We start from the raw sequence: 26,532 nt of genomic DNA on the forward strand, positions 1-26,532 counted from the left end.
ATGTATACATAGTATCAACGTACACATACAGAGACCCTGTACACGTGCGTGCGCACGCATGGGTATACATTTGTACTGAGCATGTCCCACCCTCATGCACACTCTTCAGGTTATCGCTTGAATGCTTAACAGCTTTTCCCCCTATTCAGCTTCTATCATGCATCCCTGACTTATTTAACCTCTCTACAAAGGAAACAATATCTCCATTCATTATTAATTCATTCCTTCATGATGCACTGAAGTTCGACTGTGTGCCAGGTTTTTTAGGACCCAAGAGAAAACACAATGCTATCTTTGCCCTCAAGGAGTTCACAATCTTGACTAATGGTTTTTCCCACCAGTTCGGTCCTAAGTAAAATTCTAGGCCTGAATTCCAGTTTAGGTCAGAAAATTAGCCTGATAATGTGATGATCAACAAATATGAATACCACCTCGCCCAGGCACCCTGACCTGAGAGTTGCAAGGCCAGAAGGCCTATGATAATTTGGATTATTATTCAGCAGAAAGTTGTTCCCTTCCCCTCCCCTCCCCTCTCTCCCAGCAGAGAGTTGTTCCCGGTATCAATGGGATAGCATTTCCATCCCTGTCCCATTGATAACTGGTCTTGGCCATGAGGCTTGGTCAGGCCAATGAAATTTAGGAGTGTAATGTGAGCAGAGGGTACCTGTGTTACCTGGCCTGGCTCTTGCACTCCATCAGAGCATGCTCCTGGTAGCCTCTATCCCTCTAGCTGGGGCCCCAGAACAAACACAGCTCTGGGGGAAAGGCTGGTTGTCCTGCACCCTGGAGCAGACCCACCTAGCCCAGATCAGTCAAACCAGAGCCAAGCTGCAGAGGCCTGAGCCAGACAGCAAATGAGGCAGTTTCTTATATGCCACAACTGTACAAATAACTGACCAATATAGGCTTCAGCAGAATCCCAACCAGAAAACGATTGCCTCATCAAAGGCAATTTGGCACAACTTAACTACTGAAGCATTAAAATGAGATTATGGTACAAAACCTGCTTTCCATAGTCAAATCAATCATTCTGTCTTAACTCCTCTGTACTTGGTTTCAGCTCTCTGTGTTGAAGGAAATTAACACAAAATAAGTTGATCTTGATGAGTATGATTCAAATCAATAATGTTAATTGGGCTCCTGAGCATGAGGTGAAATGACTTCGGATCAACAAAAGGTTAATACAGTTTTCCCTTCTGTCGCACCGCCTATGATAAATCTATACCAGTCTGAAAGTTCCAATTTCATTAACAACACATTTAACATGCTAAAAAGGCAGGAACTTTGTCCCTACGAAATGCCCACCAGAAGTTTAATTGCAGATGGCAAAACATATCTAACTGTACAATTAAGTTATACCTGAACAAGGGGAGGTTCTACTCAATAGTGAAGACTTACTTTAAACTTTAAATTTTTTCAGTATCTTCATAGCCTATCTACTTCCCCTTGCCCACAGTAGTATATGGAATTACTGAATATTTTCTTTGATTGCCTATTTCATTTCAGGTGACATTAGACAGCAAATGAAAAAAAAATCATTCAACATTCTTATTGAACACACACGATACGTGAGGAGGTTGTGAGCTGCGCTAGAGCGAGTGGGAAGAGAAATACTTAGAAAAACACCATTGCAAGATATCTGTCCTCCAGGAGCTTTCAGTCTGCGGTATGTGAATGGCGAGATAGCCAGTAGTATACGTAGAAAATAAGCAATATAAACAAGTCATAGTTACTGGATAATTGTTCGCCACTTCCTTGTCATCCACCGACCCCCTTCCCTCTTTTCCCAACATTTCCTGGAGTTCCCAGATTTGGTTCATATACAACTGACCCCTCTACTCTTCTGTTCCAGAAGGAGGCCCTACTGACCAAATGCTATCAGCAGGGTCCACTCCCCCAGGCTGTGGTCACTGGCTTGGGTTATGATCCCATTTAGACCTATCAAGCACTCACTGTGAAGAATTGTGATTGAGCTTTAAAGGAAGGGAACCTCAGCACACGTAATCATAGGAGCTGTTTACAACAAGCCTTACAATGGTCGGCATTCCTGGCTCATGCTTTATTAAAACCATTGCCGCTGTGAGAGCCAGCACTGACTCTTTCTTCCCTTTTCTATTTTTTTCAATATATGTTTATTTGATTTTTAATTTGCTTTCTATAAATATGTCTTCTGGCACCTGTGATTTTTGTTCTCTTCCCTCTTCCTACTTTCCCCCCACAGTCAGATACAAGAGAAGCAGCTGAGTACAGACATGAGGCTGAAGACCTCCAAGGTCATATTCCAGAAGGTGCTGACAGGGGAGGAGCTGATGAAGGGACTCCCACGTGGGCACAGCTACTTTCTCCCTCTATTTTGCCTTCTGTGAAATGGGCATTCCCAATAGCATTCACACATCAGTTATTATCTGTGGATTAAATAGAACATGCTTAGCAATGAGTCTGGTGTATAGCAGGTGCTCAACAGATACTTTCTTTTTCTTGAGACAGGTTTTTATTCCATTGCCCAAGCTAGAGTGCAATGCTGTCATCATGGCTTATAGCAACCTCAAACTTTAATACTCAAGCGGTCCTCCTACCCTAGCCTCCCAAGGAGCTAGGACCATAGGTACACCCTACCATACCCAACTAATATTTGTATTTTTTATAAAGATAGGGTCTCGCCATGGTCTCTCTCCTGGCCTCAAGCAGTACTCCAAAATAACCTACCAAAATGCCAGGTTTAGAGGTATGAGTCACAAAGCCTGGCCCTTTTTTATCTTACAACTAAAAATATCTAAATGATATAATGCACAACAGAGCTCCAAAGAAAGAGATTATAGACTAGGAAAATATAAATAAAATCTTCAGCAGAAGTAGGATTTGTCCTGGACCTCAAAAAAAAAAAAAAAAAATGGAGGCCAGGTGCATTGGCTCACACTTATAATCCTAGCATTCTGGGAGGCTGAAGTGGGTGGATTGCTTGGCTCAGGAGTTGAAGACCAGCCCAAGCAATAGTGAGACCCCTTCTCTACTAAAAATAGAAAAAATGAGGCAAGAGGATTGCTTGAGCCTAAAAGCTTGAGGTTGCTGTGAGCTACGATGCCACAGCATACTACCTAGTGCACCGGAGTGAGACTCTGTCTCAAAAAAAAAAAAAAAAAAAATAGATAAACTTTAAATTATTGAGGGAAAGTGGTATCACATATAATAGAATGAAAAACTAAAACAAACCTACTGACCTACGTGATCCCATCAGAATGGCCATATATGACCTTCAGGATAATGATGGCAATCCTGTTAATAATAAGTGAATGTCATGCATGTACACCACTTCACAGAAAACATGTGTTGCTGCCTTGTTTAATCCTCTCAAATACCCCGAGAGATGCATGACCAACCCCAGGATACAAATGTCAAAAGGGGACCCAGAGAACTTTTGTGGCTTACACGATGTCACAAAGCAGTTGGTTTAGCCTCACTCAGACTTCTGGATCTGCCACTTCTGAGCTCTGGGAATTATCTTCGGCAAGTTACTTTAACCTCTCTGAGCCTCTATTTCTTCAAATTAGGTAGAATAATCATGCCTGCTCTCTTAAGGCTGTGGAATAGAACGGGAGGATGCAGGAAAAGTGCCTGCCCCAGTGCCCAGCACAGTGTATATGATCCATAAATATGAGTCATTATTTTTTATTACTGGTTTAGGGAAGAAAAGCGAGGTTTAGGACTTAGAGCCACAGTGGTGGAGAATCAAGACAGATGTGTAGAAATTATAAAGTGGACACTTTGGGCTCAATGTGAGAAATAGGTTTCAAACATTTAGTGCTTTCTAGAAACAGAAAAGATTCTATCAGAAGGACTGACTCTCCAACTCAAAAGGCTTTCACTCAAAGGAGGGCTCTCGGTCTGAGGGTGTATGGCAGAGACTGAGCACCAGGAATGCGACTTAAGGATGTGACCCCTGAGGGACCCCGTCATCGCCATGAGCTATCACTGTCCTGCCAGTTTTATTTCCAGTAAATCCAAAAACGAAGGATTTCAACTTCTCCCCACATCCTTCCAGTCCTTGGCCCTTAACAAGACTGGAAATCACTTGTACATTAAAGAAATACGAGACAAATTTGACTGGACTCCTACACCCTCACTATCCTCCAATACTGCAAAAAAGCTAATTTCAACTGTCACTTACTGGAAGTAAAATGACAAATATCCGTAATATCTGCCATGTTATGAATGCTTTAAAAAGAGTTATGCTGCTGTCAACATTCTGATGACTTTAACAAGAGAAAAGTAAACGAAGAAGAGGAAACAGCATGTCTGTGGATTATTGGTTGCCAAACTTCTCTACTACTTACACTAATAAAAATCAAATTACCTCCATAAAAAATGCAAGCAAGGAAGGCTTCTGAAGAAAACCAATAGAAGCAAATCTCTTAATAATCCTGTCAATTCTATAGATGAGGTCATCAGAATTAGCTTCCACATCTCAGTGTGAGAGTGACTAATTCTAGTAAGGGATATGAAATCTTTACTAAACTTCTCCCCACCATGACATAATAAGAATAAAATGTGTAAAAGTCCCAGCACAGAATGACCTATCTTTCTAAGAGTCCTGTCTCATGACAGAACATGATGTACTATGTAAAAAGTGAGGACGCATCCCAGTTTGACTAGGAGAGTTCCAGTGTACAACTATGTTCTTGGCTTAATTATCAATAAAGTGTTATAGTTTGGATAATAAATTGTTACACTGTGCCCCATATATGTTTAGTATACGTGTGCAGGTGTGTTCCTGTAAGCACGTGTGATTCTGTGGACATGTGTGGGCCAGTGTACGTGTGTACACACACATGTGTGTGTCGATCTGTGTATGAATGTGTATATTTTTTTCTTCCATTTCTAAATGGGCCTCATCTACAACACAGTGTAGCTTTAGGAATAAAGACTACATTTTTCAGCAAGGATTTCCACAGTTAAATGATATCGAATTTTACCATCCAATTAAACCAAAATAAATATACGAGGCGAAAATAACCTTATGTTTCGTTACTACCTTAATCACATAGAAACTGAATGCTACTAACAACATGACTTCTCTAGGGACAAGGGTGGGTGGTCTCCTTTTTAGTTTAGGAGGAGGATTTACCTCCGTGGGTAGGTGGCCTCAATATAAGACTCTAAGCCAAAGTCCACTAATGAGGTTTGGTTGTTTAGAAGAGGCTGGCACCACTACCTTCTTCTCTTGCTCCCTGGCCCACCATGTGACACGTCAGCTCCCCCTTCAACTTCTCCCTTGATGGGAAGCTCCATGGAGCCCCCACCAGAAGCAGAAGCTGGCGCCATGCTTTTCATACAACCTGCGAGATTATGAGCTGAATAAACCTCTTTTCTTTACAAATTGCCCGGCCTCACGCATTTCTTTACAGCAGGGTAAAATGGACCGTCAATCATGAAGTGATAACCTGTTTTCCCAGTATTTCTGCAGTTTATCTAATATCAGAAAAGGGCAAAACAGAGAACAAGAAAAAAGAATAATCGGTGTGAAAGTGGGTTTCTTCAGAGGGCTTGAGCAATCATTTTTTTGCAAACAAGAAGGGCAGCATTTCTTGCGAATTTTTTAGTTATCTACTCTATGCAAAAGATAATCCACATGTGTATTCAGTGAACTGTGACTTTCTTTTTAAATAACCGAGAAAACCCAACCATTGAAAATGAATGGGCCTTATTTTTTAAACCCTGATTCAACTTTATATATGCCTTTGACCTGAGATTTTTGTGGCTACATTTCTTTAAACATTCATGGAAATTCTCTCCCCCAAACTCTTCCAGATTCAGGGAATTAAATCAGATAGGAATCCTGACAGCCGGCCAATGTAACTCTTCTAGGATATCTCCAAACCCAAAATATCTAAGTCTCTTCTTGGTCTATAAATTAAGTCATTAACAAACATACCAGTTTGGAGAGGAAAGAAATGTTCTGCAACAAATCAAACTCCAGGTACCATAGGGCACTGGCACTATTCCTGTGAAAATGAATAAATTCTACTACAAACCAGCTTCTTTCTTCTCCAGTGCATTGCAGAGATAGCCCACTGTATCTGGTGTTTTTCATAAATTTGAAAAGATTAAAAGTGAATATGCCATGATGTTTTTATTAATGACTTCAATGCAATAAATACTCAAATATTAGTAAGGATACAGCTGGTGGTACCACTAGTGGGGGGGGGCCCCAAATCTCTTGTGGCTTGGACTTTATGGAATAAAGGTCAGTACAGAAGCAAGGTGGGGCCAGAGGTGTGAGTTAGAGGTAAAGTGCACACGCTTCCGCCCACCATGGCTGGACACACGTTCATCAGACATCTGCATATGAAGCCATTCTTTATTGTAAAAGTATAATGAGGGGAGTGTGGAAAATCATTCCTTTGGGGAATTTACCTAAGAGAGGAATCATTCAAAAGAAACTGAAAAAGAGACTAGAGTGGGAAACCACAGCAAGCACTCACAGTCAAATGCCATCATGAGCCAAGGACAGAAGACACCCCACAGGAGGAGCAAGGAATTCTATGGGCAGCCCCCAGAAGAAAACATTGCCTTTGAAATGGGAAGGCAGTGAGGTTGTAGAAAAAGCCCAAGTGCCCATCTATCCACGAATGGATTAATAAATTGTGGTAAATGTACACCGTGGAATATTATGCAGCCTTAAAGAAAGATGGAGACTTTACTTCTTTCATGTTTACATGGATGGAGCTGGAACATATTCTTCTTAGTAAAGTATCTCAAGAATGGAAGAAAAAGTACCCAATGTACTCAGCCCTACTATGAAACTAATTTGGGGCTCTCACATGAAAGCTATAACCCAGTTACAACCTAACAATAGGGGGAAGTGGGAAAGGGAGGGGAGGGAGGGGGGTGGTAGGTAAAGGGAGGGGGATTGGTGGGATCATACCTGTGGTGCATCTTACAAGGGTATTTGCGAAACTTGGTAAACATAGAATGTAAATGTTTTGGCACAGTAACTGAGATAATGCCAGGAAGGCTATGTTAACCATTGTGATGAAAATGTGTCAAATGGTCTATGAAGCGAATGTATGATGCCCCATGATCATATCAATGTATACAGTTATGATTTAATAAAAAAATAATAATTAAAAAAAAAAAGAGGTTGTGTTTTCTCTTTGGGGGAAGCTGATCTGATGCAGCCAGGTGCAAACAGAAACAGTTCAGTATAAAAAGGAAGCCCTCCAGGAGTTATATTTTCAGATGGGACCTGAAGATGACGACAATGTCAAAAATGCTAGAATTGAAAGAAACCTTGGAGATAATTTCATCCCAACTATCATTTTGTATAAGAAATCTGACATCATTTTATATCCACCTCCTCTCTAGTGTATGTCATTTTTTTTGTAGGACTGCCAACTAAACTTCAGAAACTGATTCTTAGCTACAACAAAATCAAGACTGTCCCCAAGGAACTAAGCCACTGGGCCAGCTTGGAGAAACTGGAATTGGCCGTTAACAGAGATATATGTGATCTTCCACAAGAGGTCAGGAAGACATAAATGACTACATGTTATTTTCCATCGGCTAATAGTTTATTTCTCAATTGTGTCATTGTTAACCATAAACATAAATAGGAAAATAAAAAAAAGAAATCTGTCCTTTGGCTCGGCACACTAGCTCAGTGGTTAGGGTGCCGGCCACATACACCGGGGCTGGTGGGTTTGAACTGGCCTGGGCCTGCTAAACAACAATGACAACTATAACCAAAAAATAGCTGGTGTTGTGGCAGGCACCTGTAGTCCCACCTAATCGGGAGGCTGAAGCAAGAGAATTGCTTAAGCCCAAGAGTTGGAGGTTGCTGTGAGCTGTGACACCACAGGACTTTACTGAGGGTGATATAGTGAGACTCGGTCTCAAAAAAAAAAAATTAAAAAGCAAGAATCTGTCCTTCAACATCTCATTCAGTTTCTGTTCAGATGCAAGTGTAGTCCTGGCCACAGATTAGGAAGACTGTTCAGAAGTGTAACTAACCCACTTTCTGGAATCAGAGAAAAAAGCACTTTCCTCAACCCAAGGACTCGGGAGTGGGTCCAGACCAAAGACCCAGTCACCCCTGGACAGAAATACACCTCAACCTGGTGTCAAAGGAGGTAACCCAGGTAACTTTTCCCCAGACAGGGAGAAAGTTCTTCAAAGGCTTGCAATCTCTGCCCACCACACCTGGAAGTAATACCAACCAAACCTTGCCCTGCCTGGAAGATCTCATATCACTGAACAAGGAGAGCATTTTAAAAGCTTTCTATCTTTGAATCATTCTCCAGTCCAGAAGGAGACCTTGGTGGGCCAATGTGTGGTGGCAGGCCACACGGTGGGAATCAGGATTCTAAACTATACAAGAAACAGTAGAACTTGCAGGTTATAACAGACTTCAAAAAGGCTATCAGGACACAACCCACACTCCACAGAGGCTTTCACAGAATTAATAAAAGCAAAGGCAAGAAGTCAAGGAAATCCCAACTCGGAAGACTCTCCCCTTGCTTATCACAAAAGTGCCCTCATTTGGGCAGTAACCTCAACACCAAGAGCGCTTCTGAGGGAACAGAAAGGGACAATTATCTCAAGCGAGGGGGGCCTCTTCGGGGATAGTTTCATTCAAGACAGAAGGCTCAAACAGTTACGTTCAATCTCGGGGTGATGACACTTATTTAGATAGAGATCATATTCTCTAAGGAAAAAAAAAAAAAGAAAAATGAAACTCTAGGTTCTCCATTATATTCATCTATCTGAAGGAAGCCAAAAGAAGAAACCTGCATGAGATATAAGGAATTGGAGCTTTCAAACATGCTGTTTCCACCTTATCACTCTTATCTGTTATTAAAAAAAAAAAAATACAAACAGCTGCATTTAAAGATAAGGGAACAGCAAGGTGTTGTGTATGTTGCCCAGATGTTTCTAAAATCCTCTCCCTGTTCAACTTATCCCTACAGAACTAAAGATACCTCTAATCTTTTCTAATGGCTTAATCAAATGAAATAAATGGCTTGGTATAATATCTTCTTTAAAACTTACAGTACTAGTTGCACACACAGAGATATTTTGTAATAGCTAAAAAAAAAAAAAAAAAGGAGTCCCAGCATTCAAACATTATTCATACACTGTATTTACTCAAAGACAACAAACTAGAAAACAAGTCAGCTAAGATTTTGAAATAGTGTTTCTTTTTGTTGGCTTCATCCCCAGTCTTTTCATCATCTTCCCAGCACCTAACAGCTCTTTTCATTCATGACACGTATTGCATGCCTACTATGCATCCGGCAGTACACGAGGAAGGGAGGAAAAGAGAAAATGAATGGGAAAATGATACAAACAGGAAGTCAGAATGGTTTGAGAAATAAACGAAGGAAAGCTGTAAAGAAGGATCGTATAAAGGGTGAGGAATGAGAAGAAAGAAAGAATATTGACTATCAACTCCAGTTGAGGTCCCAGCCCCTTGTCACATCTCCAGACCCAAAAGGTCAGAGTGTGGAGAAAAAATATTCTACACCCAATCCGTTACCCTTTTGTGAGCTAGCTTTCCATTTCTGCTCAGCAATTTATCATTCTTGCACACAAACTTGAGAGTGAGAAGCTTCTCAGAGAATACATGGGTTTATATCCATGTTTTGCCCACAAGACTGGGGGCCACTGGAGGACAGGGTCCAGGTCTCACATGAGTCTCGGTGCAGACCCAAGGCCACGTAGACACTGAGCAGTGGCTTAATCGTCAACACTTTGGGCTTACTGAATAATACAGTCAAGACACACAGTTCCAAATACTATGTACCTATTTTCTTATCTGAGAAATGAAGGTACTAAGCCAGGTGACCTCTGAAGTCTTTTCTGATTTTAATCTTTCCAGAGCTGCCACCCGGCTGGATCTAAGCCGTGTTTGAATCTCCACTTCATCTACATTCTAGGGGAATGAGGAGACTTGGGTGACAGTCGATGCTTCAACCCTCAACCCCTCAGCCCACTTGAAAGGTTCCATAAAACACACCCTCAAGTGAAATTGGGAATCCAGCAAACACATGTCCTCTTTCTAAAAGGACACGCTGAGAAAGCACATGGCCTCTGTAGCTCCCACACCCTGCACCTGCTGCAAGGAAGCCAAGACGAGGCGGGCTGTGCTCAGTTTCTACATCACTCCTATGATGACGTCGTGTACTTTCTTAAAAGGAATTGTAGTCTGTATAGGCAAAATAGAAAAATAAACCACCAACAACAACAACAGCAACAACAACAACAAAAAGTTGGGATTAGAGGGTAGCCCCTGAGTTGAACTAGGAACCATGGAAGCCAATGATGGGAAGGAAAAAAGGCAAGCAAGCTTCATAGGGAAGAAGGAAGCAGGAGACCCTAGTGGCTGGAGCTAATGTTTCTATAGAAAGGGAAACATATCTTTTTTTCCTTTATTAAATCATAAATGCATTTATGGGGTACAACGTGCTGATTTTATATACAATTTGAAAGACTTAGAACAAACTGGTTAACATAGCCTTCACTGAACTTTCTTAATTATTGTGTTAAGACATTGATACAAAACCAACACCTTCATAGTAGCCTTTGCAATAAGAACAAAGAGATAATAATCTTTGGGTCATTATTATCACTTCTGCACAAAATCTTGGAAGATATATTTGCCAAGATGCCTCCCTTTTCTTGGCTTCTCTAGGTAAACCATGGAGCTCTCACAAGGCCACTCTTCTCAGAACAAAAACGTTTGTCCCTGTGTCCACTCAGAAAATAAAATAACCCACTTTAAGATTCATGCTAGGGCAGCCCTAGTGGCTTAAGGAGTAGGGGGTTGTCCCATATACCGGAGGTGGCGGGTTCAAACCCAGCCCTGGCCAAAAAACTGCAAAAAAAAAAAAAAAAAAAAGATTCATGCGAATAGAGTTAGAACTCATTCATTTCAACTGTTTCTTAGATGTGATAACTTCCAAGTTTCTTCCAGGTTTAGTTGCAGAGTTGCCTGAAGAAAATGGAGCCACTGCAAATGGAATAGAGGGTCTGTCTCTCCCCAAACCATAAAGGAACAGAGTAGGTTAGAAAGTTCTTTCTGTGAAAAACAAAAAAATTAACTAGAATCAGAGGTCAGTGATGGGGTAGAAAGAAAATTCTTTTTCAAAAACTATTCACTTCTTAAATCATTATCATCTCTTTATTGAGCAAACAATACAATGGGAATTGTCCTCTTGAAAGAAAAATGAGGCAGGAAGTTTCCAAGGAAAACCCACAGAAGCCTAAGTTTTCATACAGGTGTGCGAAGGGCTTAAAGAAAAGCAGGGGAGACCTACAGTGCCAAAGAAAATTCAGTAAAAGGAGCTGTGACAGGATCCTCTGAGACCCCTGGAGGTACAGCTCAGCATCCTGGAATCCTTGAACACTGCCTTGCACACATCAGGCAGTAGTGAAGTCTTGAAAGTTAAAGAGCCAAAATATGAATATGAAGGGCCAAAAATGAAATACTTATTGAAGCTAGGTGGTTGGAACATGGGCTTTCTTTATATGCTTCTCTCTACCTTGTTGTATGTTTGAAGATTCCCATAATAAATTTTTGTTGTTGTTGTTTTTATTTTTAAATAAAAAATTTTTTTATTAATATAAGGGTACAAAATTTTAGGTTACATTGTTCTCACTTCCAAGATAAAGTTCAAGTTGTAGTTGAGCCCTTCACCCAGAGGGTGCTGAACACCCTCACATTGTGCACGTGAGGTGAGATCCCGCCACTTGCCCTCCCTCCTCCCACTCATCACCCTCCTCCTCTGCCCACCTCCTCCCTCCTCTGCCCCCTTCACTAGACTATGTGTTTTATCATTCATGCAGACATGTTAATTGTTTATATATTGGTTTAGTATTAACCACATTGGACATTTTTTAGTCCATTGTTAGTATTAACCACATTGGACATTTTTTAGTCCATTGTGTATTAACCACATTGGACATTTTTTTCCCCATTCTTGAGATACTTTACTAAGAATAATGTGTTTCAGCTCTTTCCAGATAAACATAAAAGATGTAAAGTCTTCAACTTTTCTTACGGCTGAATAGTACTCCATGGAACACATATGCCACAGTTTGTTGATCCATTCCAGGGGTGATGGGCATTTAGGTTGCTTCCACAACTTGGCAATTATGAACTGAGCTTTGTGGTAAAAATGATTTTTGTTCTTCTGGGTAGATACCTAGTAATGGGATTGCAGGATCAAAGGGAAGACTGACTTTTAGTTCTTTAAGAATTCTCCATACTTCTTTCCAAAAAGGCTGTAGTAGTTTTGCACCAGCAGTGCAAAAGTGTTGCCTTCTCTCTGCATCCACGCCAGTATCTGTAGTTTGGGGACTTTGTGATGTGGACTAATCTTACTGGAGTTAAGTAATATCTCAGAGTAGTTTTGATTCCAACATCATTAAAATGTCCATTCTACCCAAAGCAATCTACACATTTAATGCAATGTGTAGCACCAATGTCATACTTTGAAGAACTTGAAAAAATAGTACTTTGCTTCGTGTGGGACCAGAGAAAAACCCAAATTGCAAATATAATTCTGGAAATAAGAACAAATCCAGAAGCACCACACTCCCGGATTTCAGGTAACACTACAAATCTATTATGATCAAAACAGCATGTTATTGGCACAAAAATAGAGACATAGATCTATGGAAAAGGATAGAGAATCTAGAGATGAACCCAGCCACATATCCCTATTTGATCTTTGATACCAAACAAGCATGCACTAGGGAAAAGAATCCCTATTTAATAAATGGTGCTGGGAGAAATGGTTAGTCACTTGTAGAAGACTAAAACTGGACCCACACCTCTCACCACTAACAAAAACTAATTCTCAGTGGATAAAAAATTTAAATTTAAAACATGAAACAATAAAAACTCTAAAAGAGAGTGTGGAGAAAATGCTTGAAGATATTGACCTAAGAAAAGACTTTCTGAGGAAGACCCCCCCCACCTCCCGGCAATAGCAGCAACGCCAAAAATAAATAACTGGGATTTGATCAAGCTAAAAAGCTCCCACAGAGCTAAGAGTACTACAACCTAAGCAAACAGACAGCCTTTGGAACAGGAGAATATTTTTGCATGTTACAAATCTAACGAAGGCCTGATAACTAGAATCTACAGAGAAGTCAAACTGATCAACAAGAAAAGAGCAAACAACTCCCTCTATAAGTGGGCAAGAGACGTGAGCAGAAATGTCTCTGAAGATGACAAATGGCCAACACAGACATGAAAAAGATGCCTATAATAAATTTGAATTTAAAACTTTTTAAATGTTGCTGGGCCTGTTATTTCGTCACTTCCTCCTTCTGTCAGAACACGCCCTTGGCAGCCTCTGATCCAGAAACCCTATTAGACCTCCTCACCCCCTCGACCACATTCATGGCCACAAGAGGAGGCCCAGGGCGAGCAGTCTACCCAAGCAGGACCAATGAGGTCCCCAAGGACTGCAAATCAAGTTCCAACTCCAGTTTGCTGCCACAGAAGAAGGGAAGTCCCATGAGGCTGGAGGGAGAACACAGTAGATTGAAGGGGACAGCGGGGAAGGCGGAGTGGCAGAGAGAAGCAGACACAGCGTGCAGAGTCCCCTGGGGGCAGAGGTGCCATCCCCATCCCGACTGCAGCTCCGCCCTCCGCTGCCCCTAGGAGAGACCCCTCACTCTCACTCATGCCGACCCCCTCTGCCCCTCTCTTGCTTCACCTGATTTTAGCTCCTCTCCAACAACACAAGCCCAGGCTAAGGCGAAGGGGAAGGAGGGAAAACCAACCTAGAGATGAAGGTGTGCCCAGCGGGAGCAGTCAGCATCTACTAGAAAGAATGGCTTCCCCAGCGACCTCCTTGGAGCCGAGCTGGAAAGGACAGTGGAGAGGAGGCGCCCCCAGCAGCCCCTCTCCTCTCTCCAGCACACTCATAGCCCAACCTCGTCACTTCTTTCATATCTCACTACTTTTCTGCAGAGCCCAGAAGGGAAATGTACGCAGCAAATGAAAAAGAAAAGAGCTAGTCATGTTTTTCTATTTGCTTTTAAATTTAGAGCATTAAAAAAAAAAAAAATTATATATATATATATGTAATATATATATGCTCTGGTAAAGGGGAGGGGAGGGTGGTGACGGGAGATCTTAGGGTTTTCTTCCCTTTGTGATGCTTTGGAACCTTTGGCTTCTAAAAACCAGCTAAAATTATATATAACCAGCTAAAAACCTTTGGCTTCTAAAAACCAGCTAAAAATTATATATATATATGTATATATATATGCTCTGGTAAAGGGGAGGGGAGGGTGGTGACGGGAGATCTTAGGGTTTTCTTCCCTTTGTGATGCTTTGGAACCTTTGGCTTCTAAAAACCAGCTTTGGCACATTTCAAAATCACTTTTGTGCTTACAAAGTAAATACACGTTGCAAGTTGCTCGTTTTTGCTAATGAAGGAGATTTCATTTTCCTTCCTAAAGGTCATTTATATCTTAATATCCCAAGAACAAGTAGCCAGAGACAAAGTAGCGACATTACTGACAAGGCTTTCTAAAGAAGGAAATGTTGCTTCTATCACACCAAATCTACTGAACATCAAACAATGTTTCGTTAGCTAACAAGACATTTGCTCTCACTGAATGAGAACTATTATGAAGAGTTGCTATATTTTTTAAAGTAATGAATGTAATTTTGCTATATTTTATGTTGCTATAAAAAGGGGCCTTAAGTGGACTTCTCATATGCTCCTCTTCTTTGCCACAATTTATGCAGATAAATGTTGGATGAATTGCATCAGGAACATTGTTCAGATTGCTACCCATAAAAGTACTTAGCTATCATTTTCTTTTTCTCCTATTTATGTCTTTATATTATAAAAATCAAGTTACCAGCATTAAAAATGATATACTGTCACAAAAACGTACTGAGGCATAACACCAAATAATAAATTATTAGTCTTTGAAGGTTAAAGCCAAGTTTAAGAGATAGGCGATGCTTTTGTGGCGCCAGACTCCTTTCAAACTGCAGTTAACTAAGGGAAGCTTACAAGTGACATAAATTGACACTCCACTATCAGCCTGCAGATTTGCTGCAAAACTCTAAAGTACTGTCAAGGGCAGATCAATGTTTGTGATAATTCACAAAATAATTTGGCTTTACATAATAGGCAGACCGTTACATGACTTAGAAATGCAACCCTTAGTTGCATTTAAATACAGACATGGGGAGGCCATCTGGGGTTCTCCATCCTTCCCAGATCTAAGACCATAACACCTGCTGGTGTCAAGATTAAAACGTGCTTCAGCAAAGAAAACTCTCACAGCTCCATTCCCTTACCCACTTCTCCCAAAGAACCTTAGGGGGGAAGCTCTATCCTTTGAGAAAGCACTACTCTATGTCTGGTCATGTCCAAGTACAGATGCCAACAGCCCACCACAGCCAAAGCAAATCATACCCTCAGGAATGGGGATGATACCAGTTGATGGACTACATAGAAGACTCTGGCAAGCAGAAGATACCTTTGTGGGACTTCGTGGGGATCCCAAATGCTACCTACAGGGCTAAATATGGTGGGAAAAAGACTGCTGGCAGCTGTCATCATGCTGTCTGTCAGCATCTTACGCTAGAATCGAGACGAGACTTACATGCTCATGTGCCTTAAGAGACATTGAGCCACAGTGTAGACCCAACCATATGAAGAAAAAGAAGGGCTCTACCAGACTGTAACTTCACAAGGCAGAGAGTGTCCAACACCTAGTAGATGCATTATACCTATTTATTGAACAAATTAGTAAAACAACCATTTCTAGTGAAGGTATTCTCCGGAATTCTTGCATCACTCACCATTACAACCTTAACACAGGAACATTATACGAAAGTTGAGGTCATCTGTCTTATTAACTATGTATTGCTAGGTTGCTAGTTAAAATTCATATTTGTATAAAGTTTAGCACAAAGCTTCCTATTCCATTCAGAATTCATTCAAATAAAAACTTCTATTATTGAGCACCTATCCTACACGAGACACTGTTCTGGGGGTTTGGGATATAGCCATAAAAGGGAAAACAAAGCAGACAGAAAGAACCTTGTTTTCATGGTATTACCCTTGCGGAACAAACCTGAGAGCGGTTCTGTAAATCACCGACCCAGTCAACAAATGTTTCCACTGGCAGACACAAAGCTTGCCCGCACATCCTACATCTGGCAGGCCCTGATCACCAAGTAAGATGCACCTTTGTGGAGGCAGGTCTGAGAACCCTCAGTCTGGCATCTCAGGTAGCCACTCCCAGCAGACTGCAGGGGGGAAGGTGCACCATGGTAATCACACAAAGCTATGCCACAGATTCACTGTAAGCTTCCAGTCTGCAGCCTCAGTAAACAAAACTACCAAACTCCTGAAAGGAGGCACCGAAGGGGCAAGTCGCCCAGCAGCAATGGTACAGGTTACAAGTACTACTGGCCAGGGTGGATTTTCCAAGAAGCTACTGAAACTATGGCATCAGGGCTCTTTGTTTACACAAGTTACTTACAGGGCCCTGGGAGAGGCCCCAGAAAGTTGGTGTATCTGATTATGATTTTGGAATTAACAAAAGGAACAGGGAAATGGGTGGTGGTGTGAAGGGTTGCTGTTGGTAGTGCAATTTTTTTTTTGTTTTAAGACAGAGTCTCACTGTCACCCTGGGTAGATTGCCGTGGTGTCACAGCTCACAGCCACCTCTAACTCTTGGGCTCAAGTGATCCTCTTGCCTCAGCCTCCCCAGTAGCTGGGACTACAGGCGCCCACCACAACGCCCAGCTAGTTTTAGAGATGGGGTCTTGCTCTTGCTCAGGCTGGTCTGGAATTCCTGAACTCAGGCAATCCACCCCTCTTGGCTTCCCAGAGTGCTGGAATTCCAGGTGTGAGCCGTCATGCCCAGACTGATAGTAGTGTAATTTTTAAGGACTGAGGATCAGCTTTCTTCCAAATTATCTGTTCATGATCCAACCCTAGGCCAGCATTAATGGCAATAGTCCAGAAAAATTCTACTTTACAGAATGAAGAGGAAGTCATGCTAATTATAAATAAAAGTAATAAGTTTTTCATTTATAGTTAAAATAAGGAGTTCAGACCAGATCATATTTATCATTCCTTCCTACTCTCTAACTCTAAAAAATACAGTATTGGGATGAGCCCCAAAGCCCAAATAAGTGGAGTAAACACCCTGCCCCACAGAGGCAGAGCCTACAGGAAGAGACCTTCACTTCAAACTAAGTCTCACCCAGTGAAAGGAGAGAGTCACTTCAACCCACATTCTAAAAAGTTTATTCTCAGAGTGGTTATAAAATCATTAGAAAAGGATAAATACCACCAAATATAGGAGTAGGGAAAACAGGGAAATAACAGATACTGCACTAATCCAATATGTTTATTTCTAATGAAAGTTGTATTTTATGATAGTACATACCTTAAAAACCTGAACATTCACCTTGATATTTTAAGCCTTTTAGAGAATGAAGCATTAAGATATCCATACCCATACCTAGCATCTTCTTCCTCTCCCTCCCAACTGCCTGCTCAGGAAAAGAACCAGCTAACTGCAGTTAACTTGTGCTAGTGGTTAAACCAGTACTTATTTCTCAAACCAGGATATATCTGCCAGAATCCAGAAATACAAGCATTTTATAATTTTAGATTTAGATCCTAATGATAAGCTAAAAATAAATAAATAAATAATTCTGGATCCATCTGACTAAAAAAAAGAAAGAAAGAAAATAAATCACCTGATCACTGCTATGCAATTCCAGCACCTGTTTCTGTCTTATTCTTCATGTGCTGGTCGACATGCTGGCCAGCTGATCTCTAAAGCAGTGATTTTCAACAGGTGTACCATGGAAACTGCCAGGAGGATCTTAGGTATGCTGCAAACATTTTTAAAGATCATTAATGAAATTATTTTCAAAAGAAGTTCAAAGCATAGTAAGTATATTCTTTTTCTTTTACTCTTTTTTTCTTTGGTCAACGTAATTTAAGTCGGCCACAAAAGTGGAACTATAGGTGTAAGTGAGCTGTGAGATAAAAAAGGTTGAAAACATTACTCTGAAGGATGACAACCCCAAATACTGAACTCTTACTAAATGGTCTTTTGACTTATGGTTTATAATTTCTCTCTCCCCGCAAAAATGCAAAATTAAAAGATGTTGTTATTTGAATTAGGCTTTTGTTTTCTAAAACCATATAGTACAAAGTGACTGATTTGACACCAAGAAAATAATAGTACAAGGAGTAACATACCACAGGCCCCCAACCCCATGTCTGAAATCCTTGTGGTCACAGACACATACAGCACTTCAGACTTTTTTCAGTTCTCAGGAAGGTAAGAGAGTTTATACGCTGTGTATGAGCTGATATCCCTAGCATTCATAGTTCTACTGTGAAAGATGGGAATAGTTACGCGGTTAAAGGATACATTTTCTTAAATAAGGTAAAATCAAAACTGGCAGCCCCAGGGCAAAAAGCAACTGTACAGCACAGGGCACAATTCGTCTGCACTTCCAGGGGCAATAATTGTTTTCATTATTAACACAGTTTCCTACAATTTGCGGCCTAGTAAAATAATTCAAAGACCATGCAAGGTGTAGGTAACCTAGAAAGATACAGCTGACAGCACACCCAGGAATCTTTTCTGTCCATTTCAAATTTACAATTTTCCTTGACATTACTAAATAGGAGGAATGCATATTATAGCTTGAAATCCCTTTAGGTCAGACTTGGTGCCAAGCTAGTCCGTGACAAATTTATTTTAAGAACTTTGTTTTCATAACTTTGAGACTTTGGTCAATTTCTCATAAAAGTGAAAGGGTTTTCTTATCATTTTAACCACAGTATCTTATGTTGGTTCTGATATAAGAAACCAGCATGTTTTGCAGGCAAACATGATGAATGAGGACAATCCCTCTGGCCAATATAATAGCACATCAGGGTCAAAAGACCCTGGTGTGTGGCATTGGCCCACACTCCAGCTCCACCTGTGTCCTCATTACTCAGCTTGGGCAAATCACCTGTCCTCCCTAGGCTTCAGTTCCGGCACCTGCAGAGAGATTTGAAAGGTCCCTTCAAATTCTAAATGTCCGGAATCCCACCTGACAACAGAAACTTCAGGAACCATGACTTGGCACATGAAAAACCTATTCCATTTAGTTCCAGATTAAAACCGGCAGCACCCCACCCTGGTCAAATCCCAGTGCAAAACAGTTTTTTTCTATGAAGGTTTCTTTAATAAATCCAGACTTACGTTCAAATTACAGCTCCAAGAAATAGTAAGTGGGTGACCCTGCGCAGGTTACTAAACCTCTCTGAACCTCAATTTCCACGTAGGGAAATTGAAAATCACATCTAAATCTCCAAGTCTGCCTCTTGTAGACGTCATTATCATGACTGCCTTCATTCTGCCTGCAGTGGACACTCTGAGGGTTTCCAGTTGAGTTATACTTTTTCCAGATAGTCAGGAGATCTCCTCAAAGTCATGTGCCAGGCCTTCGATTCACTTTTATACTGCTACAGTGTTTGAGGTATTTTTGCCTTCATTTTTTATATTCCTTCACCTGGAATGAACTTTCTTCTCCCATCTTCTCCAGATCATCTTCCAAACCCCAGCTCAGGAATCCACTCTCCATGCGGACTCCCCTGATGCCCTCTGACCTGGTCAGTGACCTTAGGTGGAGCTCCGGGAGCACCTATACCCTTCCCTCCTCACTCCTGTCCCCATTGTAGAACACAGTGTGATTAGTGTGACATTGGTTCAGAATGCCACCTAACTTTGTATCTCTGGCAACAACAGTGCCTGGCATATAGGTGGTGCTGAATATAAATTCCTGCAGAATTCAATTCCTTTTTACCACCCAACACATGGATTTGCCCATTGTTAATAGATAAATGATGCCACTACCTGACTGTGCAAGGAAAGAAACAGAAAGCCTTCTGTCACTGGGGGTCTGGGTTAGAAAAGGAGGAGGGCGGCGCCTGTGGCTCAGTGAGTGGGGCGCCGGCCCCATATACCGAGGGTGGCGGGTTCAGACCCAGCCCTGGCCAAACTGCAACCAAAAAAATAGCCGGGCGTTGTGGCGGGCGCCTGTGGTCCCAGCTGCTTGGGAGGCTGAGGCAAGAGAATCGCGTAAGCCCAGGAGCTGGAGGTTGCTGTGAGCCGTGTGACACCACGGCACTCTACCGAGGGCAGCGAAGTGAGACTCTGTCTCTACAAAAAAAAAAAGAAAAGGAGGAGGAATCCATAGTGTTGGATTCCAGCCAGAGAGGGCCAAGACCGGTAGGGAAATGGGACATCATGGCAGCCAGTCAGCCCAGAGACAGAACACATGAGTCAGCAGCGGTCTCGACCAAGCATAAAAACAGTCACATTATCTAGAGTGAAGGCTGGACCAAGTCCCAGAGGCTAGAACAGAATCGGCCAAAGTAAATTTTACGGACTATTAGATCCACAAGAGGGTTCCCGATAAAGCTCATGAGAGGAGGCAGGTAGGAAAGACTATACCCCCAACTCTCCTCTCCTCTTAGGTACACGGGTGTGTGTCTAGGAGGAGAGTAGGCCGGGGGCCCCCGCAGGCGAGACAAGTGTCCACCTTCATTCTGTTTGGGGCTCCCCCAACAGCTCTCACCACAGACCCAGCCATTTCTTGACACCTTTAACACCATCCTATTGGAAACACGGGTCAGAACTAAGCCCAGAGTTTGATCTACATGGGGAATACACAGATAAGACTCGGGCAAACACAAAAACCAGACCAAATAACAGACAAGAACTGAGACAAGCCGGCCAAAGACAGGGCCACAGAGGCAAAGTCAAGGCCAGAGAGGTCAACACCTGCGATGGAGTGCCCTGCCCATAGACCGCAGGTGTCCCAAAGGCAGACACCCTCTTCAATCATCCCTTCACCCCGTAGAACATTGGACATAACAGTCTGGACTGATAGGATTCTGGAGAACCTGCAAAAACCCGAGAATGAAATGGACCAAAGTAAGCAAGGTTCTCAACCCAGCTAAATATGAGGATTACTGGAAGCTCTAAGAACTATGGGTTTCCCAGGCTTCCCCCCAGATCAATTAAAGTGGACACTGATAACCAGAGAATCCTTGTTTGCTTGACAGAGAACTTTTATATGTCTCCTCCAGGAAAGGCCCATAGGCTCCTCTCCCAACACAGCGAAGGTGAAATCCACCAATAGAGGAAGCACAGCCCTGGCCCATTAAGGGAGGGAGGGGAAACTGCCAACAGACCCTGGGTCCAAATGAGGCTTCAGCCCATCCTGACCACTTCCCTGAGAGTGCTCTATGAAAATCGCCACAGATTCTCCCAGAAAACGCCACTCTAGCCTTTCCCTAAAAATAGCTTGTCTTCCTTGGAGGGGTCACATCTTTGGCCTTCGGAGAGAAAAGCATAAACACAACTCTTGCCAAGCCAGGCTCTCAACACTTAAATCAGCCTGCTCTGAAGTCCACATGAAGTTCCAAGAACAAGAAGAGTTTCTGTAAAGAGTTTAACAGCAGACCACGCTTATTATGCAAGGCGCCCAGCTCCAGTTCTCAAATGCTTCATGTCCAGAAGTTCAAATTAATTATTACTTGACCAAACGAAAAGTGAGTTATGGCTTTCTGTCATTTCAGCCAGGATATTCTCCAGGCTGCCAAAAACACGTGCATACCCAAACACCAAAACTATGTAGGAAGGTTACAGAACGTCCTCACCAGAGACGGGACAGAATTTTCACTTCATAAATCAACAAGAAACTCTGAGAAGGCGGCCAGTTGAAAAGACAAGCTACACTGATGAAATATTTTCCTAATTCACCTCATTCAGGGCAATTGATTCATTTTTTATTTTTATTATTATGGGTACATAATAGTTGTATATCTTTATAGGGTACATGGGATGTTTTAATACAGGCATACAAGGTGTATTAAGCAAATCAAGGTAATGGGAGATCCTCCACCTCAGCCATTTAGCATGTCTTTGGGTAAGGAACATTCCAAGGCCACTCTTTTAGTTAAAGTACACTCTAACTTACTGTTGACTATAGTCACTTCGTTATGCTAGCAAATATTTTTCATTCTGTCTAACTGCCTAACTATAATTTTTGCGCCCATTAACCATCCCCACTCCATCCCCTCCTCCCCACTAACTTTCCCAGCCTCTGGGAACCATCATCCTACTCTCTGTCTCCATGAGATGAATTGTTTTTAATATTTAGCTCCCACTTACGAAAGAGAACGTGTGAGATCTGACTTTCCATGCGTGGCTTATTTTACTTAACATGATATTCTCCAGTTCCACCTATGAGGGGTAAGTCATTTTTTTTTTTTTTTTTTGTAGAGACAGAGTCTCACTTTATCGCCCTTGGTAGAGCGCCGTAGCATCTCAGCTCACAGCAACCTCCAACTCCCGGGCTTAGGCAGTTCTCTTGCCTCAGCCTCCCGAGTAGCTGGGACTACAGGCACCTGCCACAATGCCCAGCTATTTTTGTTGTTGTTGTGGTGGTGGTTTAGCCAGGGCCAGGTTTGAACCCGCCACCCTTGGTATATGGGGCCGGCACCCTACAAAGTCTTTTATTTTTTTAACTTCATGAACAAGTAATTCTTAATACAAATAACAAAGCCAGTTAACTATGTATTCTTATTGCATATGGAGCGATAAAGTCTTTACCTGAATAAATCGGGTGATTTTTCACTTTTATTTAAGACATTGTTTTTAACAAAATCTCTTCCCACCCTGACTCTCACCCCACTATTTGGGAAGAAGAGGAGGTCAGGACTGCCAGTAACAAACCCGCGGTAGCATCCGTCTCTCATCTGCCAGCCTGCCTTCCATGGATGGCATGCAAAGCCCACGCCTATTTAGAGTGTGTTTCAAATTTATTTCATCCTTATTTCATCTCTGCTAGAAGGGTCAACCAAAATTCTGATGTGTGTATTACTGCCATACAACTTTGCACGTTGTAGTTTGCACTTCGAAATGTAAAATTAATGACGGTGAGTGGAATACTCGAACTATTTTGCTAAAGAAGTTAAATTCCTCCCCTTTTAAATTAGAACATTCAACCTGGCCAAAAGAAGTAGTCCTCTGTCTGCGTTTTCCCCTCTGTTCCTTATCTCCAGACTTCCCATCTTACTTAGGAGGCTGAAAGAACAGAGAAGGGGGAAATAAAATCCCTTTCACATCCTGTAATTTGTCTAGTACATTGGAACTGAGAAGACATGAAACTCAAGCCTCAATCCTTTTCATTATTATTTTAGTTTTGAGTACTTCATTTTTTTTCTGGAGTAGAATTGTTTTGGCTGTTTTAAGCAACTTTTTACAAAGTTCAATGAAAAGGTTTAAAAAAAAAAAGTCTTGATTTCACTATGTCCTCCAAAGGAAAGGTCAATCTTTACATCATATGTGTTTCTTTTGCCCAGATAAGGGTGCCACACTTGCATATGCACATATGACACTTGTGTGAAAATCTTTTTGTTCTCAATTACCAAAATTTGACTAATCTAGCCAAAGGGAAAAAACAAAATATATACACATACACGTATGTATATTACATTCCTAGAGATGATATTCCCTTTTCCTGTCTCCAGGCTAAGAGGGAGGACCTTGGCTGTCGTCAGGAATCCAGGCCCATGCTTCCCAAAGTGTGGCCCTCAGACCAGCAGCACTGACATCATGGAGGAGCTCATTAGTCACGAGCTCCTCTAGGATCTCCTATATCAGACATCTACATTTTAACAGGATCCCCAACAGAGTCAACTGCATGGCATAGGGTAAGATGCCCTGGTCTAGTACAAACTTCCACTCATGGGAAGAAATAGTATCTTCTCTCAGAAGTTCACTCAGCCTCTATCCTGATCCTTCGAGAATCTAGGTCCATGGGCCTGCAAAACCCACCAGAGGCCTCGCTGGGTTTCAGCAGAGGAAGGCAGTCATTCCTCAAACTAGGCAGCAACGGCAGGACGCTCCCAGGGCCGGTGGCAGGAGGGGCCTCCCCCAGCCCGTGTGTTTCAACACAGCAGAGTCATTAATTAAGATCCGCTCGGCTGCTGGCAAAGCAGTCGCTCTGGCGTTCCCTGTCTGCCTGGGACTGGCGTGAGGTGTGAGAATCTGGGTAGCCCTCTCCGTGGCTCTGCCCCGCTGGCGTTGATTGTGTATGATTAATGATTTAAAGGAATAAAAAGAGAAAGGTCAACTTCTGAGTTCAAGACAGAGCAGCTACACAGGGAGTAATTAAGATACTTGTGTAAGCATGATTAATAAGCACAAACTGGCACTCTGGGCAGTAAACAAGATGCAAGCAGATGGTTAGCAGAGAAAAGGGATTTTTTTTTTCCTTTCCTAAAAGCAATTTTTCAGCAGCTTGAAACTTGGCTTGTGAATTCTTTTCCTCCCCCAAGTCTCAAAAAACTCATTATCTCCACATCCTTGGGAAAAAAAAACGTGGTGAGCCCCTTCAATGCTCACTCATTCTCTCTTCTCTAAAAACCTTATTATTGTATTTTATTTTCACAGATAACCAGAGTTTGCTTGTAAAATGGATGCAACTCATCTTTGTTTCATGCTGCCTTTTATGTCAGGCGTCCCATGAATTGGCGAGCCTGACAAGGTGGTTCACTGTGGAGCCTTTTAACTCCCACCCACCGCTTCTCCCCCCAGCCTGTGATGGGCAGAACAGAGGCGTCAACGGTGGCATTTCTGGAGAGTGCTGGCAGGCAGGTGTCAGAGCCGTCCGGCAGGCGCCCCTCACAAACACTAATCAGCCCTGGTGTTCTTTTACAATCCATATCTAATTCGCAAGTTTCATTCTTTCTGAAAAACAATTACTAGGTTTTGAAGTTCATTGTGCATTTACTCAACTGTCTCTTCACATTAACGTAAAGTGGGAACAAGAAAAAATAGAGTCAGCAGGGAAGGGACATCAAAAGACGTTAAGAGTAGATGAAGGCTTTATTTTAAGAGTAATATAATTACAGATGTGTGCAATATTCTACAATAAATGGAACACAAAAGGTGTATCCTGTACCTTCAAGGTGAGAGAGAGAGTGTGTGTGTGTGTGTGTGTGTGTGTGTGTGTGTGTGTGTGTGTGTAAGAGGGAGAGAAACAGAGAGACGGTAAGACAGACACTCAGACTCACACCTTCCTATACAGATGGGGAGAGAAAGAGGAAGAAAGTCAATTATGACTGGAGAAAACAAAAAGATTCTCCTAGGATCAAGAGTAAAGTGTACATCTCACTTAGCAAAGATCAAGAAAATAACAGGGCGGTTACAGAGCAGGAAGCCTTAATTTTCTCCCTCTCTATTGAAAAGAGCAAGAGGGAAAAAAGAGAAATGGGAGATGAAGGAAAGGAAAGAAAGGGATGAACAAAAAGAGATTAACAAAGAAAGAGAGGGAAGGAAAGAGGAGGGAAGGAGAAAAGGGGGAGAGAAGAAAGGTAGGTCTTTGGCAAAACATGGAAAGAGACTTGCCAACCCTGATAAAGAATGTACCAAAAACCTCTTCAAAATTGTGGTTCTTAAACTTCTTAAGGGGCACCATGGCTTGACAGCCCCTGGGCCACTCTTGCCCTTGACAGGGGCAGATGGGCACTTTGTGTCAGGAAAGTACCGAGTGTCTGCCCAGGCTATTCTTAGCAAAGTTGGCAGATCTGTATTTGCCCTTCCTTGGCCAGTCCCCAGGGCCTCCCATCTCACCTCTTGCCACTGGGTCCAGCCCCATGGAGCTTCTCCGCCTACCAACAGACCAACTCAGGCTCCAAGCTTGAGCCCACATCACCCAGCTTCTAAGCCCCCAGGAACGGGAAAGACCACAAGCAGTGACCCCTATACTTAGGGAGGTAAATGACTTTGAGAATAGGTGTGTGGCTGTATTCTCTTCCTTACCACCACCCACCAAAAAAGAAAACGCTAATATATTATCACCACAGTGTTGACCTAACACCTCAAACCTTCTGTTTTATACTGAACACCATCTTAGTGATTCTGAATCAGCATTTTCTAAAGCTGGCAGAAAAAAGTTCTTAAAGATAAAAATATTTGGGACACAATAAATTACTCAAAGTAAAATGAGATTCTTTGATGCTAATGTCCTTTGTGAATTGTCCATGGGGGATACAGCCCATCATTTCCCAAATTAACTTACTAACTTGACTTCAGCAGCCACTATTCCCTGCAGAACTTGGATTCCATGGAATGAATATTCTTTCAGAAACAAAGCTCAGTCTACATTTAAAAAAAAAAAAAACAGAAAGAAAGAAAGAACCCCACTTTGCTATTTGAGAGCAGTCATTGATTTACTCTCTTTTTCCTTCCCCTAGTATTGCAAGATTTTCACTCTATTTCCTCCTATTTTCTACCCCTTGAATCCTTCTTTGCCAGCCAGCTCCACCTCCCTTTTTTTTTTTCACATTCTTTTTGAACTCCGGTAAGCAACTCCAGAGTTCCAACAAGGATCTCATTCACACAGCAGAAAGTGAAAAGGGCTTTGCACATCTCATTGCCTTTAAGACATCT

Source organism: Nycticebus coucang, chromosome 3 (genome assembly GCF_027406575.1).
Source record: "Nycticebus coucang isolate mNycCou1 chromosome 3, mNycCou1.pri, whole genome shotgun sequence".
NCBI lineage: Eukaryota > Metazoa > Chordata > Mammalia > Primates > Lorisidae > Nycticebus > Nycticebus coucang.